Source organism: Peromyscus maniculatus, chromosome X, assembly GCF_049852395.1.
Source record: "Peromyscus maniculatus bairdii isolate BWxNUB_F1_BW_parent chromosome X, HU_Pman_BW_mat_3.1, whole genome shotgun sequence".
Classification (NCBI taxonomy): Eukaryota; Metazoa; Chordata; class Mammalia; order Rodentia; family Cricetidae; genus Peromyscus; species Peromyscus maniculatus.
Genome location: NC_134875.1, coordinates 7,697,706 through 7,710,319, shown reverse-complemented (window position 1 = coordinate 7,710,319; position 12,614 = coordinate 7,697,706). Strand labels below are relative to the sequence as shown.

General features: G+C 36.9%; 1 pseudogene; it reads right to left on the bottom strand.

Moving 5' to 3' along the window:
* Window positions 1–11,413, bottom strand: part of LOC102905113 (ADP/ATP translocase 2 pseudogene) — a 58,612-nt pseudogene extending 47,199 nt beyond the window's left edge.
* Between the last annotated feature and the right edge of the window lie 1,201 nt (window positions 11,414–12,614).

Sequence of the window (12,614 nt, the reverse complement as noted above, 5' to 3'; positions counted from 1 at the left end):
TGCTCACCTTGTCAACTCCACGAATCTTCTGACTGAATGCCCCTGAGTCCTCAGTCTAAAGCTCTCCTAGTCCCTGTCTCTTCACACTTTATGTGTTTTTGTCCTCCCAGCCATTTCACTTCCTATCTTAATCTTCCTACTGCTCAGATTGATGGCATGTGTGCTTCCCAAATACTGTGGTTAAAGGTGTGTGCCACCACTGCCTGACCTCTATGTTTAACTCTGTGACTGGCCCTTTCCTCTGATGTTCAAACAAGCTTTATTTCTTTGATTACAAATATCATCACACTCACTCTTGAAGCAAGATGTTGATTATAAGCAGATTTTTCTACTTTACTAAAGGTTTTCATTTCCATGTTGAATGACTGAGCAGCAAGAACACCAAGGCAGTCACCATTGTGGTAATCCAATGGGCAATCCCCATTCACTGTCAAGAGAATGGAATAAAATCTATTTCTCATTGATCTTGTGACTTGGAATGTATAACATTATTAAACACAGTAAAAATGTTGATGAATAACCAAGAACAATATTCAGTATAAGAAATACATATTTTTAAGAAAATATGTTCATGATAAAAACAGCTCCAAAATGAAATGAATGTAGGGAGTATTATGGAAATCTTTATAGGAAAGAGAAACTGTTAGCACATATAAACAGTTTCCTAAATGCTCAGAACACTTACTTAACCAGGTAATTCCAATTCAGGATATGAACACAATTCCTGCACTTGAGAAATTCCATTGCCTATTTCAAAACTATTCTATGCAAACCTCGGTCTGAATCAAAGCAATGAATGATGCATATTTGTGATATTTCAGAATAGCATGAATCGAAGTTATTTGTAGAGTGACGAATGGGATTTCATAATGCTCCTTAAAAATGTATGGAGACACTAAGGTGTCACAAAATCAGTATTAGGAAACTGACCTAAACCTTCCATTAAATTTGGATTAAGGGTTGGTAACTTTCAAATTTTTAATAAGTATGTTTATAAATTATGAGGAAACATTTTGTTTGGGTCTCTGCCCCCAATTTTGCCTTTTGCCAGCTATTCCAATGCTGTGACCATCTGTTTTGATGTGGGGACTGATAAGTTCCATAAGGTATTTCTATTCTCATTTCTCCTTTTTGGTGCAGGAGACATATTAACCTGATAGGAATTTTGTTGTGCAGATCTTTAAATAACAGCATTCATATAGAATTCACATTTCTGCACTCATCGGTGAACAAAATAAAAGGCAGTGTGAGATTTTTCGTATAGCCAGGCAATGGAGCACAGCCAACAATTTTGGACAGTGCCAAAATAGTAAAGTATGTTATTGTATTTTTATATTATCATTGTTAATTTTATAGACTAATATTCATAAGGAAATTCTAATAGATACCATAAAATAAACAATGAAAAGTTTATCTCCCTTTGCTATATCTACTTCTGTTTTACAGAGGAGCTATTTTTTATTCTGGATGTTATCACCATAATATTAAAGACTTTCATGTACTTTCTTTAATATATCTGTACCAGAGAGTATATATTTAATGCATTTTTCTGTTGCTCTGATAAATGAGGGAACTTGAGCAAACTATGCTATTTTTAACACTTCTTTACTTCAACTTCTTTATTAGTTACATTAATTTTTAACGTTTTAAATTTATTTTTGATCAGTTAATTTGTGTGTGTGTGTGTGTGTGTGTGTGTGTGTGTGTGTGTGTGTTCTGTATGAGTGATTACTGTGGGTTTTGGATATTGGACTCCAGTCACCATATTTATGGAACAGTGATTTTGCCTGATGTGCCATATCACTAAGCCTGCATTAATTTTTTGACTGTCCCAGAGTAATCACATATACTAATAAGGTGCACCATGATATATCAGTACATGCATATAAGATGTACTAATCATGCCAAATGAATTGCTTTAACCATAATCTCATACATTTATTACTTCTCTGCAGTAAGAACATCCAAGAGAAGTTCTCATCTGATTATTTTATAATATACATTACTGTAAACTGTTACTATCCTACTGTGAAGGAGAATACCAAACTACATTAGTTTACAAATCTCCTCCAGTGAATTCATTTTCAAATTTGTACAGTATATATCCAAGCTCTGTTTCTTGTTTCATCAAGTTTTAACACTACTGATTTGATCTCTACCTTGCAAATGAAGTAAACTCACACTTCCCCATATAACCCTGCCTTTCTTCATCTGGAACCAGACTCTTGCTTCTACTATTTCTCTTATATAGTCAAGACTTAGCACAATTGAAATTGATTTTGTAACTGTTTGCTTAAATCATGTGAAATTCTCATTTTGTGATTCAAAAATGTCAAATATTAGTAATTTCATGTGGTTCAATCTAATGCAATATTTTATGTTTTCTGTTTCTTGATAACTTGATCGTAAAAATAATGAAATACATTTATAATCTCATATATACACACATGTACTTTTCATGATTTTAGAAAGTATTGTCACAGACACATGGTTTTAAATGATATTTAATACTTATAAAATATAAACCTAGTGTCTCAACATCTCTTGTGAAGGACTGCATATATACCTACCTACTTAATACCTGTTCATATTAATATGACATTTTTAACTTAACCTATCATAAACCATTATTAATTTCCATGCTCAAAAATCACATCCCTGCCTTTTTATAATAAGCAATAATAGTGCCCTTTTGTTGCTGTAACCCCAAACCTGAAAATTCAGATTTATAGCTTTTCCTTTTCCTCTATCTTCATTTATCCTTTTCTTTTTGTCCTTTCTCCAAAATGTAGCTGAACTAATAAGTCAGTCAAATCTCAGCCCCTCTAATATTACACTCATTCATGATACCATCAATTTTTAATATACTTTAGTAGGAGGCATCCAACTGGTCTCTCGGTTTCTATTCTTGACTGCATATCACAAACCCACTCTAGAGGCCCTATAGTTCATGGCCAGAGTGATTTTAATGCAGAAATCTAAACATTACATTGTTCCCTCCAAAACACTCCAATGGTTTAGAATGAAAAAAAAAACTTGCTAAAAGCAACTTCACACAATAGCCACATTCTTTGATCACATTTTCCATCATTCAGACCCCTCATAGGCAGTCGATTATCTGTAGTGACTTCACTGTTTCTATTATATAACATGATTCTTCCTGCATGAAGATGTTGAACATGCTGATTTCTCAGCTGTCCATACTCTGCTTGCAATGTTTTACCATAGCACTTTACTGTTTTTTATTTGGATATAATATATCATCTTCTTAGCTATATATTAATATATTATCTTATATAATATAAATATACTAATTATTAATATATTACCTTAATATAGCCATATATTATCTTAGGTAATAATTAACATATTGTCTCCTTAGCTGATCACCCAGGATTAGATAGTAGGGTCTATCCCATGATTAATCAACTATCATGTTAGATTTTCTTACATAAATATTTTTCATCTGTCTCCCACTAAATGAATGTTAGATAGATTAGGTAAGAGTATTTTCTGGTTTTGTTTAAACTCATTTATCCCCTCAGTATCTAAGACAATGTCAAGTATATAATAGGTTTTCAAAAATATTTGTTGAATGACACACTTCATAAAGAAATAAACATAATCTGATATCATTAAGTGTAGATGTAACCGTCTTGTTAAATAAGAAACACAGAGCCAAATATAGTCAAAAGCCAAGAGGTCAGAGCAATACCTAACAGCTGAGATTAAAAACCTTACCCTTCACTGCCACTGCTGTCCTACCTCTCCGAAAGAGGCCTACTTCCTGTGTGTTTGTCCTTTTTATTGACTTTCTATTCTGCCTTCTCATTGGTTGTAAACCCAACCACATGACCTCCTCTTCACTGCCCATCTATACAGACTTCCAGGTCTTCTATGGTTAGTATGAAGATTAAAGGCATGTGTCTCCATACTGGTGGTATCCATGAACACAGAGAGATCTTCCTGTCATGTGATCAGGAATAAGAGTGTGTGATACAACTGCCAAATTTCTGCTATGGCCTGCTATTAGCTCTGACCCCCAGGCAACTTTATTTATTAACATACAAATAAAATCACATTTCAATACAAATAAAATATCACCATATTTCCCCTTTTCTATTTTAATAAAAAGAAAAAAAGGAAAGTTGTAACTAATATAAGAAAAACTATATACAAAAGTACAGTAAATATAAGCAATAAATACCTAAACATTGTCTAGTCCATTTGTATTTGACAAATTCAGAGAAAATGATTCCATTATCTATGCTATTTTGGTAAGTCCAAAATGTACCTGATTCACTTTCTATCCTAACTTATATTACTAACAGAACTGTCTTATAATGTCTTTCAAATTTATACACTTATACTTCTTAATGAGTTTCTTTTATGATATTCTTAACAAGGAAAACTATAACTATAACTAACTAATCTTCAACTCTGCCAGAGACCCAAGAAGGAAAGAACATTACCTAACTAAAAAAAAAAAAAAAACTGTAAGTGCATGCAAGCAACTTTCAAAAAATTTGTGAGTTGACAGAAACAGAAACAGCCAGCTGCCTGGACAGTCACCAGAAGTTTCTCCACAATGTTGGGGCATCATCTTCGGCCTATAGGCTTAGCGTATCTGACAGACTCATTTGTGAAGTAGGATGTACACAAGGTCAACAGTTCAACCTTACATTTGGTGAGAGCATTCCATGTACCAGAAACACCTGAATTGCACTAGTGTAATGTCAAAATGGTGATATTTTATTTATACTGAAATGGGATTTTATTTGTATGTTAATAAATAAAGTTGCCTGGGGGTCAGAGCTAATAGCAAGCCATTGCAGAAGCTGGGCGGTGGTGGTGCACGCCTTTAATCCAAGCTCTTGGGAGGCAGAGCTAGGCAGATCTCTGTGTGTTAAAGGATACAGCCAGCATGGAGAAACACACCTTTAATCTCAATACGAACCATAGAAGACCTGGGGGTCTGTACAGACAGGCAGTAATGAGGAGGTCATGTGGTTGGGTTTACAACCAATGAGAAGGCAGAAGAGAAAGTCTATATAAAGAAAAACACACAGGAAGTAGGTCTCTTGGCTGAAGAGGATAGCTGCAGAGTGAAGGGTAAGGCTCTTAACTCTGACCTCTTGGGCTTTCATCTTTGCATTGATTCTGTGTTTCTTATTGAATAAGATGGTTACTTCTACATGTCATGATTCAGGATTTTAAATTCTGGAAATTGTTGATGTGTTTTGAATTTAGCTGTCCATTCGTCTTGGCTATGAGTGTGTGTGTGTGTGTGTGTGTGTGTGTGTGTGTGTGTGTGTGTGTGTGTGTGTGTGTGGTGTGGGTGGCTTCATCATAGCATCTTGTTCATCTCCATATACCTCTATTAAATGCCAGTCTACTATTGAGAGCTGTGAGCTTAGTTACTCTTCAAGAATAACTGTTTCAGCTGTTTCAACTAAACATCAGAAGCTTTGAATTTCTCCCAAAAAATTACTGCAAGCTCTTTGCCAAGGTTCACTTTCTGTCCATCATTTTTCAATATCCTCCTTAGTTAAAGGTATGACAATTTCTGCTGGGTAAATTCCTGCTAATTGATGAGGTCTCAATTTTCCTTTCTAAATCAAGTCAGAGATTTTTTTCCACATAAGTCTTTAATTTTTTATTTGGTTTATTTGGTAAAAATATCCATTCCAATATACTTTCTTCCCTCTGCATTAATATTATTGTAGGAGAATACCTAGAAGGTTAAAATAACCAAAATGTAGTCCAGCCTTTGAATGATATGATCCACGTGTCCTTCATGTACTTTCTTTTCTAACAAGGCCAATTCTTTCTCAGCTTCAGGTGATAATTCTCTTGGACTATTTAAGTCCTTGTCACCTCCTAAGGTTTTGAACAAATTATTCAGTTCATCATTTTTCACCCCAACAATAGATCGTAGATGAGAAATGACTCCAAATAATCTTTGAAAATCATTAAAAGCCTGTAGTCAATCTCTCCTAATTAGCACCATTTTGGGTCTAATTTTTTGTAGCTCTATTTTATATCCTAAATAATTAATAGAATCTCCTCTTTGTCTCTTTTCAGGAGCAATTTGCAATACCCAGCAAGGCAAAACTTTCTTTACTTCTTCAAACATTCTAAAGTAGCTGCATTTGAGTCAGATAGTAAAAATACCATCCATATAATTATAAATTCTAGATTTAGGAATTTTTTTATGTATTACTTCCAATGGCTGTTGTACAAAACGTTGGCACACGGTTGGGCTGTTCAACATTCCCTGTGGGAGGACCCTCCATTGAAATTTTTTAACCGGTTGAGAATTATTGTAAGTAGGCACCATGAAAGCAAATCTTTCTCTGTCTTTTTCTTGTAAGGGTATTGAAAAGAAACAGTCTTTTAAAACAATAACTATGAGAGGCCATCTTTTAGGTAACAGAGTAGGCAAGGGAATTCCAGATTGTAGAGAGCCCATTGGCTGAATTACTTTGTTAATTGCTCTAAGGTCTGTTACCATTCTCCATTTGCCAGATTTCTTTTTAATAGCAAATACAGGAGAATTCCAAGGGAGGTTGATTCTTCAATATGTTGAGCATTTAACTGTTCTTCTACCAGCTCTTCTAAAGCCTGGAGTTTCTCTGTTGTCTTTAACAACAGCAATTGCTGAATCCATACAGGCTTGTCTGTTAACCATTTTAAAGGTAGAGCTGTTGGTGTCTTTGGAAGATCATCAGTTGTTGTGCCCTGTTCTTGTATAATATGGATAGCTGGTGACCACTCATTAGAATAATACCTTCTAATATTTCTCTCAGAAACATGTGCTAGTTTATGATTATTTTCTGAGGTTGGAGGGATGTTAATCTGCTTATTCCATTGTTGCAACTGTTCTTGACCCCTTTGGTTCATAGCTATGTTAGCCACATATGGTTTTAATTTTCCCCTCTATCCTTCTGGACCTATACATTAGAGCAATCTTGCACTCTGTTTCACTTTAGATAATGTCCTAATTCCTAACAGTTGAATGTTTACCTCCCGAAGAGGCCAAGTTGGATGCCAAAATTCTGGTGCAATTATGGTAACATCAGAACCTGTGCCTACCAGACCAGGCAACAAAACACCATTTATTCTTATTGTTAATTTGGGTCTTTGTTCATTTATAGAAGTTTGCCAAATTTTTTTCTTTATGTTTTCTCCTGAATTTTCTGTTCTCTCTGTTTCATCATCCTGAGCAGCCTTGTTTATTCCAATAGGCATTTGGTTATTTAATTGCTCTGAGTAGGGTTTTTCTCTATGATTGCAGGAAAGGTCTGAACTGGATTTGCTTTGGGGCCCTGCCTGAGGCCCCTCTGGAGTTTCCCAAAGACCAAGGCAAAGGATTATTGTATCAGGAATCTTTAAAGTTCTTATTAATAAAATCAAACTTGGAGCCAAGTATTGGGGTGAACACTGGAAGATCAGAGTGATAGAACAAGCCACTGCTAACCTCACCTGGCCAACTTCTCAGCTGATCTTGTTTCCTCATACTGGAAGCCTCTCTGTCCTCATATCCAAATGGCTCTCAGCTTAACTGTGCTGCTCAAAACCTAAAAGCTTAACCAGCCAATGCTTAACCAACCAAATGGTTCTATTTTCTGGTCCTCACACCTTATATATCTTTCTGTTTTTGCCATTACACCCTGGGATTAAAGGCTTGCTTTCTGGGATTAAAGGCATGAGTCACCATGCCTGACTGTTTCAAATGTGGCCTTGAACTTACAGAGATCCAGACATATTTCTGCCTCAGGAATGCTAGGATTAAAGGTGTTAGTGCCACCATTTTCTAGCCTTTGTATCCAGTGGCTGTTCTGTCTCTAACCCCAGAAAAGTTGATTAGGGTGCACAATAATTTGGGGAAAACAATACCACCACACTTCCCCTTATTTTGTCTAAAAAAACCCAGCTTATAACTAATACAGGAAAAACTATCCTATAAGTATATACAATATGTACAGTCAAATAGTACATTAACAATGTCTAGTCCATTAACATTTGACAGATTCATACAAAAACTCCATTATATATATTGACAATGTCCAGTCCAATAATATTTGATAAACTCAGACAAAAAATTTTCATTACTTATCTTATTTAAAACAGGTAGTTCCTTTTTAAAAGAATTTTTTTCATAATAGATTCAGTAATCTATCTTTTATCATTTTTATATTTTCCCCTTTTTGTTTTTAGTGTAGATTCAGTGATCTACCCATTTATCGTATTATTCTTTATCTTCTTTCTCAGAGTTGATTCATATCTACCCCATATCTATATTTTATTTTTCTTTTAAACAAAACCTCTGAATATAATCTCCTTGTTCAGCTTTTTTTCCTGAACATTAACAATTAACAACTTGTAACCAATCATCATAAACTATAACAATTATCCATAAGCCATTGAACGACCAAAAACCTCCCTTCCCACCCCTTGGGAATGTGAGCATTGTTTTCTTAAAATTACTTTGTGCTTTCTAGAGGTGAAGACATGTTTAGGGGATTCTGAAAAGAAATTTTTTGGGTTAATTGTCAAGTCCTGTATCATTTGTCCATTCGATGCATAATGAGAAAGTGCAGGGCTTGTTGCAAGTCCTTGTTCAAGTAGTCTGTCAGGCTGGATCATCTCAGCTAGCCATCTCAAAATTGTCCTGAGTAGTTTGTACTCCAAAGTTGATTTTTCCGTGGTGTTAATAGATTTACCATAGTCCTGTGGAATCATCATTGTGGGATCCCTTCAGCCTTTTGAAGATTTCAAAGTCACTGTGCGGTGTGGTCATGGTTCCCTGTAGACTTTTTTTTGTGCATCCTCTGTGGTTTGGAGCAATATTGGAGCAATCACAGTCTGATAAATGTCTGTCTTTTGGAACCATCAACATTCTTCCCTAGAAGAGAAAATCTTCACAACAATTTCTCCCCACCATTTGTCTTGCCAAACTTTTGCAAACTGACCTTTGTCGATGCTTTCTTGTAACAGGATGGTCCTGGCATTTCTTCTCTGAAAAAGTAATAGTAAACCCTTTGTTCTAGGTAGCAGAATCACCACAGACACCAACACAATGAGAAGCAGCTGCTGCCTCCATAGTCCCACTGCCACCATTTGTGTCTGTGCCCCGGCCAAAGCTTCTCCTTAGCAAGCCTCCTTGGCTGGCCTCAAAATCAGAATCCCCCTGCTTCTGCTTCCTTTAGTAAATACTACCAGCGTGCACCACTACAACTGGCTTAGCATAGCTGGGGTCTGAGCAGGGGCCCGCAAGGCCACAAACAAGCAGCTTTTTCATGAGTTCATACCATGAACTTTGGGCGCCACATGTAACATGAAACTTAAACATTCTTGTTAGTAAAAAAAACCTGGGACAGATATTAGGGTGAACACTGGAAAATCAGAGAGACAGAACAAGCCACAGCTAACTTCACCTGGCCAACTTCTCAGCTGATCTTGTTTCCTCAGATTGGAAGCCTCTGTGTTCTCATATCCAAATGGCTCTCAGCTGAACTGTGCTGCTCAAAACCTAAAAGCTTAACCAGCCAAATACTTTATCAGCCAAATGCTTCTAGTTTCTCGTCCTCACAGATTACCTTGCCTGTCCTTTGTTGATCTACATTCATTGGTCAATTGTTTTCCCTTACCACAACTTCTGCATACTCCAAAAGGAAGGGGCATTCTGTTGCCATTGTTCCTTGAAGAAACATTGGTTCTAGGAATGACCTGTTTACAGTCCCTTTTCAAATGTTCTTGCTTTCCACATCCAAAACATCTGACATTCCTCAAACCTCTTGAAATTGCTTCTCCTATTCACACATTGTCATGGTCATGAACCTCAACATTAACAGTGTCTCTAATCTAATCTTCCAAGCGTGCAGATCTTGCCTTTAATGGCCTGATTATTCTCTTGCATACTGCATTTATGTTCTCAAAAGCTAAAGATTCTATTATTATCAGGCTAGCTTCTGAATTTGGGACAATTCTCTTTACTGCTGAAGTCAATCTTTGTAAGAAATCTTTGAAAGATTCTTTGGGGCCCTGTATAACCTTTGTAAATGACTCAGTTTTCTTTCCTGGTTCCCCAACTCTGTCCCATGCATTCAAGGCTGCCATTGGACATAGAATTAGGGTTTGTATATCATAGAAACATTTTGCTTGTAATGCAGCATATTGGCCCTGTCCAACAAGCTGATCCTGGAAGACTTGTATACCTTTATCTCTACATTGTTTTGTTATGTTTTTATATTCCTCTTTGAACCACATTTGTCACTGGAGCTGTCCTCCAGGTATCAGAACACCATGTGCCAGCTCCTGCCAGTCCTGTGGTATAATCCTATCATAAATTGATCAAATGTTTAACATTTGCTTTACATATGGGTGATGCATGCCATAAGATACTATTGCCTCCTTAAACCTTCATAAATATAACATTTCAGTTGGAGTCCAAATATTTTATGAATTCTTTTGACCAGGTAGCTGCTGTAAGGTTACCAAATAAATTAAGGGTGATTGTGTGAAAACAGGCTTTCTTTCTGTAACCTTATGATACAATCTTGAAACAACTTCAATGTTAATTTCTTCTGTCTGAATTTGAATTTCTCTATAATTCATTTTAACAGGTTTAACAGGTTTTTCTAAAACTTTTATCCTGGTGCTTAAATTGACTATCTTTTTAATTATTAACCTGAGGATAATAATAGTAATAAAGTGCATAATTTGATCAACATTAATCTTCTCATATAGTTGTTCCATTGTCAGACTGCCTAAAATTTCAAACAAAGCCCAATTTTCTTCCAGTGTACACATAAAACCCATTTTTTTTTAGTGTGGAAAAAATTTTCTCTTTTAAATAGTTTCCTTTAAAATATATGATATCTTAATTAACTTACCAAGTCTGTGTAGAACAATAAAAATACAAAGAATTTCAAAACAGCTACCTTTGAATTCCCTTTCAACTCCAGCTTTGCCCATATCAGCTGCTAGACAGGTATGGGCAAAATCAAGAGGGTACATAAAGCACAAGGATGTGGCCCCAGTGGCACCACCTGATGCCACGTTCCCAGCAAAGTAGCACCAAAACTGGGCCCTCTTGTCCACACCACCCAAAAAAAATCTGCTTGTATTTATCTTTGAAGGCAAAGTTGAGAGCCTGGATGGGGAAGTATCTGATGACATTGGCCCGGTTACCACAACAGAAGGACAGGTCTCCCTGTTCCTTGGGGCTACGAACCACACAGTCTATAATGCCCTTGTATTGCTTATCTGCTGTGATTTGCTTGCTGGCATGCTGGACCTGTAGCAGCAGCTTTACGCACTCAATGGGCACTACCGCCGTCTTGGAGATGGCCATGGCCACTCCACCTGCCAAGAAGTCTTTGGTGAAAGATACAGCGGCATCTGTCATGTTGAAAGAAAAAAAAAAGGCAGAGGACTATGGGACAGGACTGGGTTGACAACCAGCTCCTGGTTAAGATCTACAAATCTTATGGGATTAGGGGCCTGTACCAAGGCTTTAATGTGTCAGTACAGGGCATTATCATCTACCGAGCTGTCTAATTTGGCATCTATGACACTGCAAAGGTGCTGTGGGATGTTCTGTATGTCCTGTGGGAGCCTGTTCTTGGGTTCCTCATGGATTTACCCAGCAGGTCCGCATAGAGGATGATTAGGACCATAAGCCTGAGTGCAGGTGTCTGAGATGGTCTCTAATTGGCTGTGCTGTGGGATGGTCTGTATATCAAGTTTCTCTGATTGGTCAATAAATAAAACACTGATTGGCCCGTGACTAGGCAGGAAGTATAGGCGGGACTAAAACAGAGAGGAGAAATAAAAGAACAGGAAGGCAGAAGGAATCACTGCCAGCTGCCACCCTGACAAGCAGCATGAAAAGATGCCGGTAAGCCACGAGCTGTGTGGCAGGATATAGATTTATGGAAATGGATTAATTTAAGCTTTAAGAACAGTTAGTAAGAAGCCTGCCACGGCCATACAGTTTGTAAGCAATATAAATCTCTGTGTTTACTTGGTTGGGTCTGAGCAGCTGTGGGACTGGCAGGTGACAAAAATTTGTCCTGACTGTGCGCAAGGTAGGAAAACTCTAGCTACACAAACGGAATGCTTTCAGATCCCAAGAGTACTCACAGCTTCATCAGGTGGATGATTGCACAGTCTGTCACTGCTGTTGCTGGCCTGACTTCCTATCCCATTGTCATGGTTTGCTGTCTTATGATGATGCAGTCGGGACACAAAGGAACTGATATCATGTATACAGGCATGATTGACTGCTGGAGGAAGATCGATCGTGATGAAGGAAGCAAGGCTCTCTTCAAGGGTGCATGGTCCAATGTTCTCAGGGGAATGGGTGGTGCCTTTGTGCTTGTCTTGTATGATGAGATCAAGAAGTACACATAATTATGTCATAGGTGTTCTCCTGAGAACAGGCATGTTGTATAATACACCATATCTTGAACATTCTGGCAGATTCTCTGGGCTTGTCTGTTTTATCAATCGCAACTATTTACCAGTTGAAAAGTGGGAAGTAATAATATTCATCTAACCAGTTTCTCTTAGCCATTTCCATAATGAAAATAATGATGGGACTCAAT